This window comes from Mesoplodon bidens (genome assembly GCF_964165515.1).
Source record: "Mesoplodon bidens genome assembly, chromosome: 12".
NCBI classification, from domain to species: domain Eukaryota; kingdom Metazoa; phylum Chordata; class Mammalia; order Artiodactyla; family Ziphiidae; genus Mesoplodon; species Mesoplodon bidens.
The window spans coordinates 75,446,822-75,468,074 of NC_138168.1; the positions used below are offsets into that span (position 1 = coordinate 75,446,822).

The 21,253-nt window shown below is 35.4% G+C and overlaps 1 long non-coding RNA gene across 1 annotated transcript; it reads left to right on the forward strand.

Annotated features, from left to right (window-relative positions):
* Window positions 1-13,500: 13,500 nt before the first annotated feature.
* LOC308626090 lies at window positions 13,501-15,104 on the forward strand. Its single transcript, XR_014017199.1, has 3 exons — window positions 13,501-13,594; window positions 13,896-14,008; window positions 15,038-15,104. It is a non-coding gene; the product is annotated as an uncharacterized lncRNA (long non-coding RNA).
* Window positions 15,105-21,253: the final 6,149 nt, after the last annotated feature.

The window sequence follows — 21,253 nt, forward strand, 5'->3', positions numbered from 1 at the left end:
CATTTGCTCTCGCAGATGAACTCTGAGAATAAGTGGTAACTATCATGGACTATAAAATGTAGCTTGCCCTTCTCATGTTAAACCTGAGCCTTGGCTAGGAATCACATGTGTTTGTGTTATATATTTAAGTAAATCAACTCTTTAACCTCTTTGGACATGTATTCTCTGTAGAATCAGATTTTCCTGAGGCCAAGGAATAGAAAGCAGACGCTGATTTAAGTAATACTAATTTAATTAATACAACCCTCTTAAGTTTTTAAAAATCATGCCTTAAATCTTGCTTTCTAGGAAATGTATGTGTCATACCTTAAATTTTTTTCTAGTCTAGGTACAAAGTAGGCATAACTTTTTAACCTTTTTTAAATTCCAGAGTCCAATAGTGTAAGAATTATGAAATATCTGTGCCAAAACCAAAATGTTAGAAATATAAAGCTTATTCTAGGTAGTCATTGAAAGACTGAATGTTCTTTTTCCATCTACTGAGTTTTATTTTTTACAGGAAATTCATCATGTTTACATTGATTTAGCAGTGGATTCAGAATCAGTAGTATTGCACTTCCTTTGCCCATCTTTACCATATTTGTTTTCTTCTCTTAGAATAATTTTAAGGATTGACAACACCTTAAATAATTTTTTTCTATAAACACTCAGGGTTCTGTATGTCAGTGTGAGGTAGTGTATTCTATTTATTACTTCCTACACTTTAGAAGTAAAACTGAGTAACTGTTTTGCTTTACTCCTAAATTCTCACTATAATTTATTTTTGCAACTTGAACATGAAACTTGAAGTGAGGGTGTTGGGGAAGGACAAGTTCTCCTCTACCCTTTCTAGGTTCTTCTGGGTGGTCTAAGAATTAAGTTGACATGAAACAGATTAACAGGAGAAAATCAAATTTAATTGCATACATACAGGGCCCCAAAAGAAAAGTGAGACCCAAGGACAGGTTGGGCAATTGAGGCTTATCTATCATCTGAGAGAAAGAGAAGGGGGTAGGGGTTTGTGACTTCAAAGGGGAGGAAAGCAATTCACTCAAAGATGGAAAATGTTTGGTAAACAAGTATTTGCTCTGCCATGCAGAGACAGTGGGACACAAAGAGGAATCTGGTCTTCAGGCTCTGCTGAGTGCCCCACCACACCTGGCCCATGTTCTTTGTAGGTATCTCGGGTGCAGAAATAAGCAGCAGGCCCTTTGTCTAAATTCTTTTAGTCAGTTAAGGGGGAGGTAAAAGAGACTTCCTGAGTCTCAGGTTTCTTAAAAATAATCAGCCTAATGTCATCCTCATGCCAAAGAGATATGTTTTGGGGTGGCAAATTTTGCTCCCCTACAAGGGTAAGCTACATAAATGATTAAAGGAAAGAAGAGAATACTTTCATATAACTTATTCACTTAATTGCTAAATAGAAACTCCTCAGCCTCACTTCAGACTTAAATAGTTTTCTGGGAATGGAGCTCAGAAATCTGCTTTAAAAAAAATCTGGTGATGTCCATTTTGAAAACCCTGTGGAGTGGGTAGCAATAGTTAAAGTGTTATTTAGTTTGAAATCTATGTTTTTACATAAACCATGAACATGCTTAAAATATAGCATTTTCATTTCCATTTATAAATTAGTGTTGTTCAAAAGTCTGAATTCCTTAAACAGTGGACCAGCAGAATAAACTCACTTTCGTCCACTGCAGAAAATGGAGACCTAAGGGTTCTGACAGGCTGGACTAACCTACAAGTAGTATAACCATTTGGAAAAAGGAAGTCATAATCTCTGTGTCATATCTTTATTACACTGTTCTCCAAAATGATACAATCTGTAAATTAATAAGTGTGAAAACAAGAAATAAAACTACAAAAACTTTAGCATGTATGAAAAAATTTTGATGTTGGGCTAAGAAAACCTTTAAATCCTCAAATGCTTAAAGCCAAAGAGGAAAACATAGATACATTTGGTTATATCAGTATATCTTGTATAGCAAGATGATATAAGTAAAATTATTACAAATTACAGCAAAGAAAATATTTGTAATTCATTCAGTTGGGGGAGAATTAATAAGTCAAATAATAAAAATAAGCACTCTATAAGACAATGAGTAAAAATGAGCAAATAATGTAAAACCAGCACTTACAGAAGAGGCAGTTCATGTGTCAAATCTTAGTATCCAGGAAAATTCACCAAAAATGTCTGAGTTTGATTATATCTCTGACTTGGATGAACATATAGGAAAATAGATATTCATAATCTGCTGTTAACTAGATCTGTCTTGATAGATACCTCTGAGTTTTCCCTCACGGGTTGCTGTTCACTTTACACTTTTAGTCCACATCTTGCCTAGAAGTGGAACTGCTATTGATGGGGAAATAGAATTAAGAGCACAACCTCCTCCTAACCCAGAAAACCTCCCCACAAAGTTAGACCAGAATGAAAGCACTTATTATTGAATAAGCATGAAACCAGAACGTGTTTGTCACAGGCAATATGCTAAGAGATTGTAAAAACAGGAAGAAATCTTACCCTTTCTTATAGCCCAGCAGATCCGACCCATTCCATGCGTGTTCTCAAGATACACAATAACTAGCCCTCAGATAAGAGGGCTTATCAGCCCCATTTTTCACACACAGTGAATCTTCAATTCACTTAATGACTGGGGTGACCGTTTGCATTAGCTAACTGAGTTTATCCAAAGGAAAAATAAACTTCTTATTCTTTAGGGCAGGAGGAAGTTTTACAAGTTGGCATGAGGCTTCCACCAAAGTTAGGCTTCCCCCTCCCACAGAAACTGGATGATGGATGATCACATTTCAAAGGGATAGCTCCTAGGACCTTGACAAGCTGATGAGAGACATTTAGCTTTAAAAATGATTTACATACATTCCAAAGAGACAGAGAAAGAACTTACAAATTTTCAAGTGTAAATACTCTCAGAAAAAAGGGAGAGCACAGGCAGGGAGAGTCTCTTCCCTTATTTTCCACAGAGAGAATCAAGCCTCTTAATACTTTTAATTTGTATTTGCCCTTACTATCAACTCTGGGTAAACATTGGCTTATGTGTACGAAGGAGAATATGGAGGAGCTTGTTCACTGCAGCATTGATTGGATAGACATGCAAAATAATCTGAATGTTTATCTGTAGTGGAAAAATGAAATGGACGATTGGATACCCATACAAGGAGTTACTATGCAGCAGTATAGCAACAGTTATATAAAAATATGTATTAAGAATTTAAAGACTTTGTACAGCTAAATACCAAGTTCCTGATTATAATTGCCTCAGAGAAAAGCTGGAACTGTGGATATTGGTCAAGGCTGACTTGAGCTGTTTAGATAATGTTTACAGTTTTATGGTACAGTTCATTTTACATTGGTCAGTATGTTCCCTACACTACCACTGAAATGAAGAGGAACATTTCCATTTAAAACGTAATACTTAAAAAAATAAAAGCTGCTTTGAATGATCTTTACTACATTTAATAACATCACTTATAATTTGGCCCCTTTTGGATCTTACATATATTAGTTTACTTGCTAAATCAGTTAACTTTCCTAAGGTTAATAGCTGAACTTATTCAGCTCAGAGTTTAAAATGTACATCTACATTCGCATGGGGTGAATTTTTGCTGCTCACTCTTGCCAGTGTTCAAGAATAAACAATTGTGCAATTTAAAGAACAGGATTTATTCACATGTGAAATCATATGAACTACCCATTTCTTTTCCAAAACTGGATTTTGTTTTGAAATTTGAATATAGAAAACCACTATTCTTTTTATTTCTGATGCTCCAAGTTTTGTGTGTATGGTGGGATGAGGAGGTAGGAATGTAGATGATATAGGTTAGAGTTACATATAAAATAATGCTAGAGGACTTCCCTGGTGGTGCAGTGGTTGAGAGTCCACCTGCCAATGCAGGGGACACGGGTTCGTGCCCCAGTCCGGGAAGATCCCGCATGCCGCAGAGCAGCTGGGCCCGTGAGCCATGACCGCTGAGCCTGCGCATCCAGAGCCTGTGCTCCGCAACGGGAGAGGCCACAACAGTGAAAGGCCCGTGTACCGCAAAAAAAAAAAAAAAAAAAAAAAAAAAAGATACTGCTAGAACTACATAAATATTAGTAAATCAATCTATTGCCGCTGAAAAGTCATCTGAATACCATCTGGCATTGTCCTACTAGTCCATTAGCATTTCCCAAATCAAACTAATTATCTTTCAATCTTCTTTTCACTGCCAAACCTGCTCTAGAGGTTGAAGTGTTTATATATTACAAATTTTATGTTCACTCTAAGTTAATATGTGATGCTATCTTTTAGTAGTGTGATTATTTTGTTGATCTTTGTGAACCACGCTACATTTATACCTGCCATTTCCCTCCCTTTCAGAAAACTTTGCTTTTGAGTTTTTAGTATAGCTTTAGTCATACTGTTATTGTGATTTGAGAGCCTACAGAACTTTAAAGAAATACAGTAATTGCTTTAAGTGAAGTCATGATAACATTGGTTGAACCTGGCTTCGATTTCAATTCAACGTAATGCTTCCCTGTCTGTCTGTGGTTTAGAGATGAAATTCTGAGGATTTCTTTTATTCATTACAAACTGACATACTCTCCAAATTTTTTTCTCTTATGGAAATTTAGTACTATAAAGTACTGTAGTACTTTCGAGCCAGTTTGATTCAGAATGATTATAATAGCTGGGAGTAGAATCTAATTTTTGTAGCATAACACCTTTAAAAATTGAATATATACTCTAGGTATTTTTTGTTATACTACTCGAGCATATTTCTAGTCAATTCTATTTAACAAGGTGATTAATGATAAATTCATTGCCTGTTGCAATTGATGTGTGATATGTATAATAGTTGTCTCTACAAAGAAAGGAATTATGATTAAAATAGGAACTGATGACAGGATAGATAAATGGGCCATTCCTTAAATACATATAAAGCTAAGCATATTATATTCTAAAATAATGGTCACTGTTAACCGAAAATCAACTTATATTCAAAAATGTAAAGACCCATCTCAGTATAAAATGAAGACTGATTGGTAAATCAATGTTAAGTTTAAAATATTATGTTCCTATGATTTTAATTTATATATTATCATATTTCAGTGTTTTGTCACCATACACTTTAATTTACCTATAAAAGGAACATGAAATGAACACTTCACTCTGTAGCAGACTTTTACATGACTCAATGAAGGACCCCAAAGAAGAATTTACTTCCTGTAAATTTTAAGATAGTTCTAGGATGAACCAACCTAAGCTGAATCAAGAGTATATGAGGGCTTCCCTGGTGGCACAGTGGTTGAGAGACCACCTGCCGATGCAGGGGACATGGGTTCGTGTCCCGGTCCAGGAAGATCCTAAATGCCGTGGAGCGGCTCGGCCCATGAGCCATGGCCACTGAGCCTGCACGTCCGGAACCTGTGCTCTGCAACAGGAGAGGCCACAACAATGAGAGGCCCACATACCACAAACAAAACAAAACAAAACAAAAAAACAAAAACAAAAAAAGAAGAGTATATGAAATCCACTCCTGTACCCAGCTCTTTAACTTGTTATTTAAGACTATCCTGAGTTGTGGGTGCCAGACAGAATCTGATGTGATAACTAAGACTTCACTCAAATCAATGGTCATGTGCAGGCATGTGCTACCATTGGAATGTCAGCACCAAAATCCTTACTTACAGTTCAAAGGAGACAACGAAAAGTTTTCTGCTCTCCTTTAATTCCCCATGTAATATATTAAATCAGCAGGTAAAGAAGGGAAGTGTTATTTATTTTCTTCTTAAGGAGCTGGACAAGCTTCCAAATGGCTACTTCAAGTAGTGATATTTTTGGAACTGCACATTATGAAAGAGTCTGTCTTTTAACCTTTACTAAATGACACATTTGTAAGTACATTTTTGAAGCCTTCTTATTCTTTTCAAACCAAGGTTAATGGTGAACTTGAAAGAGAAAATGAAATAGGTCTGTCATATGGAATTACCTATGAGCTTCTGCACCCACTCAGTCTGCTTATATTAGAGAAGAAATTTAGCCAAATCCTGCTAGGTCCTTAAATGTAATTTTTCTTTCTGTTCCCAGGCCCCATGTTTTAAATAAAATATCCAATATGCCATAGTTTGTTAACTCTGTTCTAACATTAGTTTTATAAGTCACTTTAAAAAGTTGTTCATTATTTCATTAGTTTACAGGAAATTAATGTTAACTCTTTAAAGAAGAAGTCTGAAATAAAGATGAGGCATTATACGTTGAATTCAAAATCATTGTCCTATTTAATAACCATGGTTGCTTGCTTCTGAAAAAGCATTTTGATGTATAACAAGATAATTTGCCATTTTTAAGAAAAATCACATTGTTAACTATGTCAGAACTTTATAACCAGGTCAGAATTTATACAAAGATATCAGAAAAAAAAAAAGATAGGAAGGAAACAGCAGTGAAAATTTTACCAAGGAACAGCTATATAACCAACCATATTTCCAAGATTTATTTTATAAACCAGAGATGCATCAGAATTAGGAACTTAGGGAAGATGCACCCTGTTATTAATTGAATTAGGTCCCCCACAAAAGAAATGTTGAAGTCCTAACCCCCAGCACCTCAGAATGTGACCTTATTTGGAAATAGTATGGTTACAGATGTAATTAGTTCAGATGAGGTGCTGGCATAGGGTGACCTCCCAATACAATATAACTGGTATCCTCATAAGAAGATGGCCACATAAAGACATAGACAGGGAGAATGCCATGTGAGGACAGAGGATTGGAGTTCCTTGACAGCTACAAGTAAAGGAACACCACAGATTGCCAGCAAATCACCAGAAACTAGAAAGAATCAGGGAAGGAGTCTTCTACAGGTTTTGGAGGGGGCACGGCACTGCTGAAACTTTGATTTTGGACTTCCAGCCTCCAGAACTATACACAATAAATTTCTGTTGTTTAAAGCCACCCAACTTGGGATACTTTGTTACAGTAGCCCTAGGAAATGAATACACACTCCAATACCACTTCTACTTACATTATTGGTCAGAGAAAGCTCAGAATATTTTTTGAACCCAAGAACATTGCTGTTAGTAGCAGAAGGGCTTCTCAATTGCAGACTTCTGATCATTGTAGAGTTGTTTAATCTACTATTTAGTATTCATAACAATAACAAGTTATTCTTTAAGAGCTTCATTTAAGTTTTATTTGTTTGATTCCATTTAGAACAAGTTTCCTTCAAGGAAAAGTTCATTTTGAGAAATCTTCAAATCTTCTTAAGATAAAATTTTTTTAAAAAGATGTTAATTTTGCTCCATGTAGAATTGAGATGACAAAAACTCCAAAATCATGTACAGTGACATCTGTGATAGATAATCTTGAAGCCAGATATAATAAAGAATCTAAATAATAATAAGAAAAATAAGTCTTAGAGAAAAACCGAGTGTTCAAAACACATTTTTTCCATTAATCAAATTTCAAAGCAAAAGACTTGGCTAGGATGTTGTAATGAGGCAATTTTCTAGTTTTGAGTGTGTAGAAACTAAGAATTTAAAGAACAATGTCGTTGAAAAGAGTGCTATGTTCTTCCAACCATTTTCAATAATTGAAGAGGAGAATTTTTTAGATTTTCACAAGTTATGAATTGTAGTAAAAATTCCTTTTAGAAGACATTAGTGAAAAAGCTTTTTTTTATTTCCTGAATTACATTCTGGTGTGCAAAAAAACAAAATTTTTTTTAATGTTAGTGGTATTAAGTGTTCTCCTGAATCTTATTCTGAAAGCATCTTATTTCATGATATAGCGTCAATGAAATATCATCACCACCATAAGTCAAGTCTTCAAGTCCAGAAATTGGGGGGGAAATAAATGCATATTTTAGTTATTGTTTGAAAGGAAAAAAAGCACAATCATCGGTAACCTATACTGGAAGAGCAGGCCAAAAAAGAAAAAAGAAAGTTTAGTTTGTTTAGTTGAAGTGAACATCAATTTTGTATGATGGATTACATATGATAGAGTAGACAGGAACTATCTAGCTGCTGGTGATACTAACAAACTATTTCTCTGCACTATAATATTAAACTTCTAAAATTTGATTACTAAAACATTTTTAATAATAAAATTGTGACCATTAAATTTTTGATGCAATTTTATATTTAATTTACATACCAACATTTCCTTCTGTGATGATAAAGACTTGGGTTATTCAATATTCTGCTGAAGTAAGTATACTGTATACCTTGAAATTTAAAAAAAACATGATATTAGCATAAGAATAGCCAGATAGATCACAGGGTTAGAAAGTCCAAAACTGAGTCTAAAAGCATTTGGAAATGTAGTATATGAAGGGATGTTATTTCATATCAGCAAAGAAAATTTGATTATTAATAAAATGTGTTGAGATAACTGAGTAGTCATTTAGGGGAAAATGTTGGCTCCCTGGCTCTAATTTTTTATCCAAATTAATTTCAGATAGATTAATAATTTAAATGAAAAAATTACTAAGATAAAACGAGATTTTTTTAAAATCTTGAAATTGGGGAAGTCTTTTTAAGTATGACACAAAATCTGATACTTTCAACCACACAAAAATAAATAAATACATTGCCAAAACTCATCATAAATAAACTCAAAAGATGATCCCGGAAAAGTGTTTTATGTTATAGTTAAACTGCTATTATCCTTGATTTTTAAAGAACTCCTACTACAAGTCAAAAAAACCAGAAAATGAGTGATGAATAAGCAGAAACAACTAATTGAAGAGGAAATACAAATGACCATTAAACAGATGAAACAATACTGAAACGCACTCACAAAGATGCAAATCCAGAACTACACTAAGATACCATTTTTCATCTATTAGGTTGGCCAAAGAAATATTTACTAAAATTACTAGGGTGTGACAAAACAGCATCTCATATTGCTGAAGAGAATGAAAGGTGGCAAAATGTATATAAAGGACAAATGGACAATACCTATCAAAATTACAAATGCCATTTTACGTTGAATTTCCCATAGCCATTTATCCTACAGATATTCTTGAAAATTTGTAAATTTAGTTCATGTTGCAAGGATATTCATTGCAGCAATGTTTATAAAAGCAAAATACTGGAAATCGTGGATTAGAAAAAGAATGCTGTGGTGGTATTACTTTCACAATCAGATAAAAACATTGATATACAAAAGGTATGAATCCTTTATATGGGAACATAACAATTTCATAAGTTATTCAAAAGTACTTTGAAAATTAAGTGCTAAAGCAACTCCAGTCTATTCTGAATGGTAGAAATAAAACCTTTCTTAGGCACTGTACATCCTGGATTTAGCAGTGAGGGATCAGTTATTGTCGTGGTGGTTGTTATGTGCCAGCTCTTAACTCTGGCTCTTAAGGCTCTGTGGAAGCAGAAGATAAAAGCTAAGGTAGAGTTTTAAACTTCGTGGTTTAGTATTGAAGGCAAATCTCTTGGCAAAGACTGGGCTATTTTGTGGCTCCAGGACTTGAAGGAAATCTGTGTCCAGTCATTAGCTAACTACTAACCTAATGGAATAGATATTTCAGCGGTCACACATGACAAAAGATACATACTTTCCAAAATTAGTTCAGAAAAATCATTAAACAAACAACAATGACAATAATCAGCAACATCAACAAACCTAGCTGGGGGACTGGAAGGGAGAGAAATTGATTTTCAGAGTTTCCCCATTATAAGATTCACAGTGCTCAGTTTTCAACGAAAAAATTACAATACATGCAAAGAAACAAAAAAAGTATCTCGGAGAAAACTCAGACATTGGACTATCTAAACAAAAACTCTAAATTAGCTATTTTAAACATGTTCAAAGAGCTAAAGGAAACCATGAATAAAGAACTAAAGGAAAGGATGAGACTGATGGCTCATGAAATAGAGAATATAAATAAAGAAGTTATAAAAAGGAACCAAATAGAAATTCTGCAATTGAAAAGTATAATAACTGATATGAAAAATTCATTAGAAGGTCTCAACAGCAGGTCAGATTTGAGCAAGCAGAAGAAAGAATCAGTGAACTTCACAATTGAAATTACCAAGTCCCAGAAAAAGAAAGAAAAAAGAATGAAGAAAAATGAACAGAACCTCAGAGACCTGTGGAACATCAAAAAATGTACTGACAATCATAAGGGAAGTCCCAGAAGGAGACTAGGTAGAAAAGAGCAAAAAAGAATATTTGAAGAAATAATGGTCCAAACTTCCCAAATTTGTTGACAAACATTTATCTGTAGAGCTCAATGAGCTCTAAGTAGAATAAACTCAAACTCCATACCTAGACACATCATAATCAAACTGTCCAAAGCCAAAAACAAAGAGAATCTTGAAAGCAGCAAGAGAGAAATGATACATCATGTATAAGAGATGCTCAATAAGATAAACAGCGGTTTCTTTTTAGAAACTATGGAGACCAGAAGGCAATGGGATGACATATTCAAACTTTCAACTAAGAAATCTATATCTGACCAAACTCTCCTTTGAAAATGAAGGTGACATTAACACATTCCCAGATAAACAAAAACTATGAGAGTTTGTCACTAGCAGACCTCTCCTAGAACAACTGCTAAAGTTATGTTTGTTGGAGTCATTCAGGCTGAAATAAAAAGACATTACACAGTAATTCAAATCCACATGAAGAAATAAAGAACACCAATAGAGATAACTAACTACCTAGGTAAATATAAAAGACAGTATAAATGTGTTTTTGTTTGTAATTCGTTTTTTTCTACCTGACTTAAAAGACAACTGCATAAATCAATAATAAATCTGTGATAACAGGCACACAATGTATAAAGATGTGATTTCTGATAACAGCATGAAGGTGGAGGATGGAGATAACACAGGAGCAATGTTTTTATATATTATTGAAATTAAGTTGGCATTGTTCTAAACTAAAGGAGAAATACAAAAATCTTACTACAAGAGACTGATTTAGTAATCAAACAAATGCCAAAAAAGAAAAGTGTAGGACCAGAGGGCTTTACTGATAAATTCTACCAAATACATAAAGAAAAATGAATGCCGACTTTTCACTAACTCTTTCAAAAAACAGAGGGGACTTCCCTGTCAGTCCAGTGTTTAGACCTGTAGGTCCAGGGTTAAGACTCTGCGCTCCCAATGCAGGGGGCTCGGGTTCGATTCCTGGTCAGGGAACTAAGATCCCTCATGATGCACGGTGCAGCCAAAAAAAAAAAGGCATACACGTCTCAGCCAATAAATAAATAAATAAAACATCATGATATTAAAAAAAAAATAACAGAGAAAGACGGAACACTTCCTAACTCATTCTGTGAGGCCAGTATTACCCCAATGCCAAAGGCAGAAAAAAGCATCACAGGAAATGAAAACTACAGACCAATATCCCTTGTGAGTATAGATGCAAAAATCTTCAAAAAAAAATTCTAGCAAACTAATTCCAGCAGCATTAAAAATAATTATATGCCCTGACAAGTGGAATTTTTCTCAGGAATTCAAGATTGGTCCCACCTGCAAAAATAATCAAAGTAACATCATATTAATAGAATAAAGGAAAAAAAACACATGACCATTTCAATATATGCAGAAAAAGCATATGACAAAATCCAACACTATTTCTTGATGAAAACACACAACAAACTAGGAATAGAAGGGAACTTTCTCGACATGATAAAAGCCAACTATTGAAAACCCACAACAAACATCATGATTAATGATGAAAAACTAAAAGCTTTTGGGAACAAGATAAATATGTCTGCTTTTGCCACTTCATTCAACATTGTACTGGAGGTTCTAGCCAGGGAAATTAGTCAAAAAAAATAAAGAATTAAAAGACATCTAGATTGGAAAGTAAGAAATAAAATTATCTCTATTTGGAGAAGACATGATATTATATACAGAAAACCCTAAAGAATTCACTAAAACAATAGTAGCTTTAGTTTTAAATAGACTAGCTCTGCAAAGTGTCAGTGTTCAAGATCAGTGTACAATATACAAAATTTAGTTATATTTCTATACCACAACAATGAGCAATCTGAAAATGAAATTAACAAAGCAGTTCCATTCACAATACATCAAAAAGAATAAAATACTTAGGAATAAATTTAACCAAGGAAATATAAGATTTGTACACTAAAAACCACAAAATATTATTTTAAAAAATGAAAGATCTAAATAAATAGACATCCTGTGTTCATGGACTGAAAGACTTAATATTGTTAAAATGACAGTAATCCCCCCAAATTATCTATGGATTAAATGCAAGCCCCGTGAAATGTCCAGTTGCCTTTTTTTGCAGAAAAGGATAAGCTGAACCTAAAATTCATATGGAAATGCAAGAGATATCTGATCCTAAAATTCATATGGAAATGCAAGAGACATCAAATAGCCAAAACAATCTTGAAGGAGAAAAAAGTGGGAGGGCGTACACCTTCTGATTTCAAAACTCACTCCACAGCTACAGCAATCAAGACAGTCATAGGGTCAGTACAGAGTCATAGAGTAGGTGCTGTGTCATATAAGTTCCTCTACACTACATACAATAACAGTTTGCTGGACTTTTTAAAATTGAATTTCCCAATAAGAGGTAAATGTTAATGAAAGGGAAAACACTAAATCTTTAATTTAGATTTATCATTTATAACTTTGTGTATTGAGTTTGCTCATACATGAGCATACCTGCTCTGACACTTGAACTGCTCCTCTTTGTGAAAAAGAAAAGGAAATTATGTTTGTGCAATTTGCAGAGCTCAGTATTAAGCTGCAAGTATGACATTGTAGCTTCTCTCTGTTGCTATGGACAAGTTACTTGAATGACTTCAACAGATTCTTAAACTGAACAGAAATTGCTTCCCACTCAGTTATAATTTTACCATGCAGAGGCTAGAAGTTGGGAATAAATAATGAAGGAGGTATCCAGGTTCACATTTAATGCTCTGTGTGGGATGTAGCTGTTGGAGAGGGGAAACATAGCCTAGTGGTAGAGAGATCTTTCTTTACGATCTGAAAGAAATTCTGGTGGCTCTGACTTTACTTTCATGAAAGTAAGTGGGAAAGAAAAACCTGTATGAAGGAACAAATATGGTTGCTAAAATTGTGCTTTTAAGGTTGTACCTTACAGAAAGAAGTAAACAACCTCCAATTTTAAAAAAAGCATAGAATGTGGACTATAGGTTGATTAGGAATGTGGCATTGTTTGCCATATAACATTATTGAGATAAAGATTGAAGAAATGGAAGGCATAAGAAATGTTTTTCCTCAAAACACCTTTTATGTTATCCATAGCTTGGTTTATTGACAAGAGGTCTGGTGGATTAAAGATGGCCACCATTTCTTTGTAATGCTTTCCTTTGAAAGCATGTCCCTCATCCTGAATCTAGTCTCATCCTGTGACTGCTTAAGTAATAGACAATGGCAGAAGTGACACCGTGCCACTTCTAGGCTTAGCCTTTTAGAGCACTGACTGGCAGCTTTTGCTTCTGTCCTCTGGGAACACTCACTCCTCAAACTGCCTCCTAGAGCCCAGGTGCCATCCGTGAAAAGCCCAAGCCACCTGAGGGTCCATGTGAGGTGCTGCGGTCAACGCAGCTGAGCTCCCAGCCTTCAGCCAGCATCAACCAACAGCCATGTGAGTGCGTCATCTTAGATGTTCAAGCCCAAAAGAGCCACCCAGTAGCTGTGGCCCCAACGGTGACAGCTGTGGCCTAGAACTACCCAGCCGATCCCAATTAACTTGCAGAACGGTGAGGCGTAATCAGATGGTTGTTTTAAGCTGTGAAATTTTGGCCCGTTTGTTATGTAGCCACACATCAAAACAATCATCTTGCATAATGATGTGTGTTAAAAGTTAGGTGTCACAGATGGCAGAATGAACACAAAATTAGTAAATATGACCTGTATCAACGATTATGTCTACAATCTCTCCTCAGAACTTCTCCAGGGGAGTTTTAGCAACTCAGAAGACTGCTTTCAGACCTGATCCCTTTTCTAGAACTAAATTTACACCCCACTGGGTTCTAGACAAAAAGTGTGGGAAAAATCTGTAAGTACCTTTAATTTATTGAAAGTGCTATCTTTTCTTTAAACTTCAAGCATGGAGACAAAGCTTTTACTTAGAACGTCCTTAGTAAGAGTGTTCATTTGTTTTGAATAAGATGAAACCATAAGAATGTTAAAAAGTTTTTACATTGAACTTTTATGATGTCACTGATATATTTTTAAAAGTAGATTAAAACAAAGCAAAACAAAAGCAAACCACCCCAAAAGACAATAAACCCAGCGGCCCTAAAAGAAAAATTTAGGTTCAGTACACTATGAATAGAAATTCCTATATGTTGAATTAATTTTTGAATTTGGTTTCTGAGTCTTTTGTAAATAATAGGTCAGAATGAATTAGTGGAATAAAATCGCATTGGCGATTTCCTTTTAGATTAATGGATTTTACCTCAGATCCCAGTGTTGAGTTAAATGTAAACATGTGTTTCTGTGGATTGACAGCACACATTTTTCAATACATATAGTCCACTGAGAAACACAGTGCTCTCAGAGTTCAACCTGTCTTCTGGGAATGGTTTTGAGGAAACACCTAATTTTGAGCAAGTTACCAATGCACTCTCCCCTCAATATCTGAATCAGTAAAAAAAAGAATGATAACCATCCCTGCCCAATTTATCTGGAAGGACTGTTCTTCAAAATCAAGTGATCATATATGATGAACATACTTAAGGAGCAGAAGGCTTTTTTTTTTAAACTAAAATCATTTTGTTGTTGTTCTTGATAATTTTGCTTCCAGTAATTTCATATTTTTTCTTTCAATTCTGGAAACGATTTTAATACACTTTTCTGAGGTCCAACGCTGTTCATGTTTTAGATTGTGGCATCAGCCTGCTTTGCTTATATGGGTCTCTGAAGTTAACTGATATTTAACTGGGAAATAAACTGTGGCAGAAATATTGGGGAGAGAGGAGAAAAATAATCATATGTAGAGAAAATACAAACTAAGGTGAAAAATTCAAGCATTCAAACTTCTAACAAAATCTCCTTTCTTTCTATCTCATTTCAACCCACCGAGGACCTGTACACACCTTTACTCCGCTGTCTCCGTTTCCTTGTATGTTTCTCCGGGAACTTTATATATATGGGATTCCATGGTAAATACTGTTGTATCTTGCTTCATTCACTAAACCTAAATTTTTTATGATTTATCTATTTATCTCTTTATTATTATAATATAATAATTATATAATAATTATATATTTATTTATATATTTATCTATTATATATTTATATATTTATATATTTGTCATTCATTCCTTTTTATTTCTGAATGGTATTATCGAATATATCACATTTTGTTTATTCTCCTGTTGATTGACATTTAGCTTATTTCCAATTTTTGCTGTCATGAATAGAGCTGCTATGAACTTTCTTGTAAAAATCTTTGTGTGACTATGTGTTTTCATTTCTCTTAGGTAAACATCTAAGACTGGAATTTCTGGATATTACGGTAGGTGTGTGTTTAACTTCATAAGAAACTGCCAAACAGTTTTCCAGAGTCATTTCCCATCATCAGTGACTAAGAGTTGGAGTTGCTTGGCATCGTCTCAACATTTAACATTTGTACTGGTTAGTTTTTGCTTCGTAACAAATCTCTACATAACTTAGTGCCATAAAATAACACCAATCTGAGCCAACTCACTGGAACTTGACATCTTAGGACAGCCTCACTTGTGTGTTTGATGATTACCTCATCATCAACTGGGATGACAGGCATGACTTGGCTTTGTGTGTTTCAGAGGCTGGCCAGGACTCATCCACATGGCTTGCTGGTTTAAGTCAGCAGATTAAAGTAAGCTCCATTCCACTTCCACTTTCTAATCCTCTGCTTGGTTCATGTTTGTTAATGTCTTAGTAGCCAAAGAAAGTCATGTGGCCAAGAACACATTTAAGGCATGGGGAAATGGATTCCACCTTTAATAGAAAGAACTGAAAAATCACATTGGAAAGGAGTATTGCTGCAGGGATAGGAAGTATTTGAGGCCTTTTAGCAATCTACCGTTTAGCAGTCTTTGATCAAAAAGAATTTATAGTCTCTTCACATGAAAAAATATAATCCTGTCATTCCAGAACCCCCAAAGTTTCATTTCAATGATGGCATCAGTCTCAGAATTGAGAATATAATTATCTAAATCAGATCCAAATGCAGATGAGTTTCCAAGAACTATAGCCATCAAGTGTTCGTCTGGGAAACAGAGCTAGCATGAGTGTTAGTGGAATAAGGGATTCATTGTAGTAATTAGACCTTACACAAAAGTGAAAGTAGATGGAGTAAATGGAAGGGTTGGGATCAGAAAAAGTCATTAATAAGTCTATCTAAAGTACTGGTGCAGGTAGACAAGTTAGAGCTTGCAGGGAAGTCTGAGAAACTAAACATCCACTGCAGTAGGACCAAGAAAAGGAAGTTCATGGCGAGCTCTATGGGAACTTGTTGTCTTTGTGTAGCTACCAATTTTGTGGGTCCAGAGCCAAGCATGGTAGACCTGGGGTTGCTGTTGATCACCCTGGAAGATGAGTTGGACAACCTTGTAAAATGAGGTCATGCCATGACTCAGTGAATACATCTGTACCAGTCTGGCACTAAATCTGACACCAGCAAACTTTTGAGAGTAATGGCTACTGCTTTATTTATATAAATTATACAAAAGTTTCTCTTTGGGCCAAATCTAAAACAGAAAAAGAAATTCTAAGAAATATAGTCTTCAGCTTAACCAGGTGGACATAGAAAAATACAGTATACTGTTATTAGTTTTATTTTTTCATTTTAGGATCGTACTAGGTATGTATATACTCATTATATCTCATTGGGTTTCAATTTACACAACCCTAATGACTGTGCTTATTGGCTATTAATATTCCTTATTTTGTGGCTGTCTATGTTTTATGTGAATTTTTATTAAGTTTTTTGTCTTTTTATTATTGAATTTTAGCAAATCTTTATATAGTCTAAATACATATTCTTTGTTGTATAAATACATTGCAGTGCTTTTATCCCATTGAGGTTTGCCTTCTAATTTTCTTAGTAATGACTATTTTTGAAAAGAAGTTTTTACTTTTAAGGAAGTTCAGTTTATTAAACTTTTTATTATGTTTAATGATTTCTGTGTTCTAAGAAATCATTGGACACCTGAAGTTTGCAAAGATATTATTCAGTATTTTCTTTAAGGAGACTTTTAGATTGAATTTTTATGTTTAGATCTATATCCCATCTTGAGTTAATTTCTGTATATGGAGTGAGGTATCTTGAGTTAATTTCTGTATATGGAGTGAGGTATTGGTCAAGCTTCTTTTGTTTTTTTCATGTAGACAGCCAGTTCTTCTGGTACTATATATTGAAAACCATATATAATTTCTTTGTGCACATTAAATTTCATTGGTGCCTTTATAAAAATAAAATTACCACATTTCATTGTGTATCTATTTCTGGACTTCCTGGTTTTACTAATCCATTCTTCTATTCCATATCAATAATTATTATGACTTTATAGTAATTCTTAAAGTAATACAAATCTTGCAATTTTTTTCTATTTAAATATTTTAAAAAATTATTCTGGGTCATTGGCAATTCTTTATAAATAGTACCAGATTGTCAATTTATGCCAAAAAATAACCTGCTTGAATTTTGGTTGGAAATGTGTTGAATCTATAGAATTGGGGGGAAATTGACATTTTTACAATATTGAGTCTTCTAATCTGTGAACATGATGTACTTCTTTTTTTTTTGATTCACATTTTAAAAATTTTTTATTGGAGTATAATTGCTTTACAATGTTGTGTTAGTTCTGCTGTATAACAAAGTGAATCAGCTATTTGTATACATATATCCCCTCCCTCTTGGACCTCCCTCCCACGTCCCCCATCCCACTCATCTAGGTCATCCCAGAGCACCTCATTTATTTAGTCTTCCTTAATTTTAGCAATAAGATTTTCTGGTAGAAGTCTTATACAGCTTTTCTTATATTTATTGCCAAGAATTTTTCTTGCTGACATGGTAAGTGACATTGTTTTTAAATTCTCACCCCCATCCCAGACTATTGTCAATAGGACAGCCAAATTATTATTATTAAGACTAAAATTAGATGTCACTCTTCATATCATAACCAACAAATGGCTTCTTCTATTAATCATAACAAACACCACAATCATTTTAATAGCCTAAAAGTTCAGCTTGTCTCACCTCCTACCATTATTCCCCTGTTCCCTCTCCAGCAACCACACTGTTTCTCCACATGCCGCCCTCGTCAGAGGCTTCATTGTTGCTTCCTTTGTCTGCAGCAGCCGACCCCAAATATATGCATGGCTTCTTCCTTCACTGTCTTCAGGCCTCTCCTCACATGTCACCATGTCTTCTGACTCCTGACCACTTTATGTGGAATAAACCTGACTCAGCCCCTCAGCACCACCCCATCCAACTTACCTGGGCAACCTTACATTTTCATTTGTCCAAGGAATGCCCCAGCTTATGCCTGCTGACCTGACTTCCCATCTAGTTTTCAACTCCTTTTATTCTAAAAAGTGTCCCAATTTGAAAAATAAATTACTTATCACCGTATCCTTATCTTGATTCACTTTTCTTCATAGCACTTATCAATTATGTGCCATATTGTACATTTGCATGTTTGTTTTCTAGCTCCCCCAAAGGGACTGTAAATTCCATGTGACAGAGTCTTTATTTTTATTGTTGACTGTTTTATCACCAACACGTAGAATATCACCCAACTTAATTTGTTGTGTTAAGTAAATAATTAATAAGTACACTAGCTGAATGACTTTGGGAACTGTTTGAACTTCCATTTTTTCCTCTTTCTGTAAAATGAAGTCCTAGATTGAATGAGGCCGTTAAGGCCATTCCAGCTCTAGAATACAATAATTGCTTGTGAGACCTCATTCCTTTTTGATACAAGTTTCATTTAAGTCAACAGTGTAGAGGAAGAACACTAGAGCAATAATTTTCATAAGCTAGAGTAATCCTCCAAAGCAATAAAAGACATCGTTCCAAAGTAGAATTTCATTTAAGCAGCATGGATTGATTTAAAAATGATTACCTGGGTAACAACTTGCAGGAAGACTCAAGCATAAGTTCTTATTAATCATTTTCTGACCTAATTGAGTTTTTACATACATTTCTGTAATATTTAAAAATATTTTTATGGGGTGGGTAAAATTATGTATGGAATTCATCTTATGATAAAGACCCCCCAAATTTCTAGCTCCAGCCCAGACCTGTCACCTGAATTCCAGACTCATTTATCCAGATGCCTGTGAACTCTCTGCTTGCATTTCTAATAGGCATCTCAAACTGAGCACATGCAAACCTGAACTCCTAATTTTCTCCCTAAACTTTCTGCTCTCAAAGTCTTTCTCCCTTCAGTGGATGGCAGTTCTGTTTTTTCAGTTGCTCAGGCTAAAATCCTTGCTGTCATCCTTGATCCCTCTTTTATCTTACACTCTGCATCCAGTCTCTCAGCAGATCCTTTTAGCTATTCCTTCAAATGCACCAAGGATCAGACCAGTTCTCACCCTCCTATACTTTTGCCCTAGTGTAGCTGCCTTTCTCTGAATTACTGAAATAGCATTTTAACTAGTTTTCCCTAGCTTCTGCCCTACTCATGCCTCAATACCCACCCACTTGTATTTTCAATAAAGCACCCTGAAAGATCATTTTAAAGCCTAAACCAGATCATGTCACTTCTCTGCCCCAAATCCTCTAATTGCTTCCATCTGACTCAGAATAAATGCCATGTTCCTAATAGGAGCCAGTAGGATCTGCCACCTTGCTGCCTCTCTGACTTCATCTTCTCTACGTTTCTTCTTGTTCTATTTGTTCTAGTCACAGAGGCAGAGAACACACCACATAACCTCCCACCTCAAAAAATTACTTGCTATTGACCTTGCTTAGAATACGCATCCCCTCAGAGGTCTGCATGGCCTGATGTCTTATACACTTTAGGTCTCTCCTCAAATGTCACGGTACCAGAGTGGTCATTCCTGTGCCCTCCATATAATATAGCAACTTCCTCCCTAGTTCACACATTTCCTATTTCTTTTACCCTACTTCCTTTTTTTCTGCTTAGTAGTTAGCCCCACTTGACATACTGGAACAACATGATATATTTTGTGTCTGTTTGTTTTCTCTCCCCCTCTCCTAGAATGTAAGTTCATGATGTATACAGCATTGTTTCAGTAAAGCTAACTTACTTTAAATGAGTTATCTTTAAATTAATGCTGATTTTGAAACTGTTTTTTAGAAACTTGTTTATGAAACTGAGAACTTCCCTGGTGGTCCAGTGGTTAAGACTCTGCACTTTCACTGCAGGGAAAGTGGGTTTGATCCCTGGTGAGGGAACTAAGATTCCATATGCCATGCAGCATATGGGATCTTATTATGGGATCATACTTAAATTAAAAAAAAAATTTAACTTGTTTATGAAGCTGAGAATATGCACAAATGCAAACAGTGTAAAATGCCCAGTCACACTTGTAAGCATCATCCTCCAATTGAGCAATACACGCTTGAAGTCTAGGGGGATGGCAAGTTTGGATATCAGTCCTTCTTAGCTCTCAGAGGAGAGGAAAAGGGTGGCAGTATCAGAGGTGTTTTGATGCTTTCCCACTTTTTCCAGTGCACTGATCACTTTTTGCTGTTTTAGTTCTGCAAACAACCCAGAAAGTGTCGACCTTACACTACCTTCTAGTTGTTTAGAGTTCTCCAGTGCAGCACCCTACTTAAGACCTTCCCCACCAAAGTGTTGATTAATCCTGGAAGTGCTGGTGTCTATGTTAGCACAGAAGAGGATCTGGAACTTCATCTAGTTCAGCCCTACAGTTTTCTAAATGAGGAAACTGGAACTCAGGGAGGTGAAATGACTTATCCAAAAGCACTCAGAGGTGGCCCCAGAGTCCAAGCCTCCAGTTCCCCATTCCTGTTCATCTATACGGCACTGTATTTTATCAGCCTGTTAGTCACATTGATTAAATATAGGAAATTACCTAAAAGTTCAACAGTAAGACAATGGTTACGTATATTCATATGATGCCTTACTACACAGCTATTAAAAATCATCATGTAGGGCTTCCCTGGTGGCGCAGTGGTTGAGAGTCTGCCTGCCGATGCAGGGGACATGGGTTCGTGCCCCGGTCTGGGAAGATCCCACATGCCGCGGAGCGGCTGGGCCCGTGAGTCATGGCCGCTGAGCCTGCGCGTCCGGAGCCTGTGCTCCGCAACGGGAGA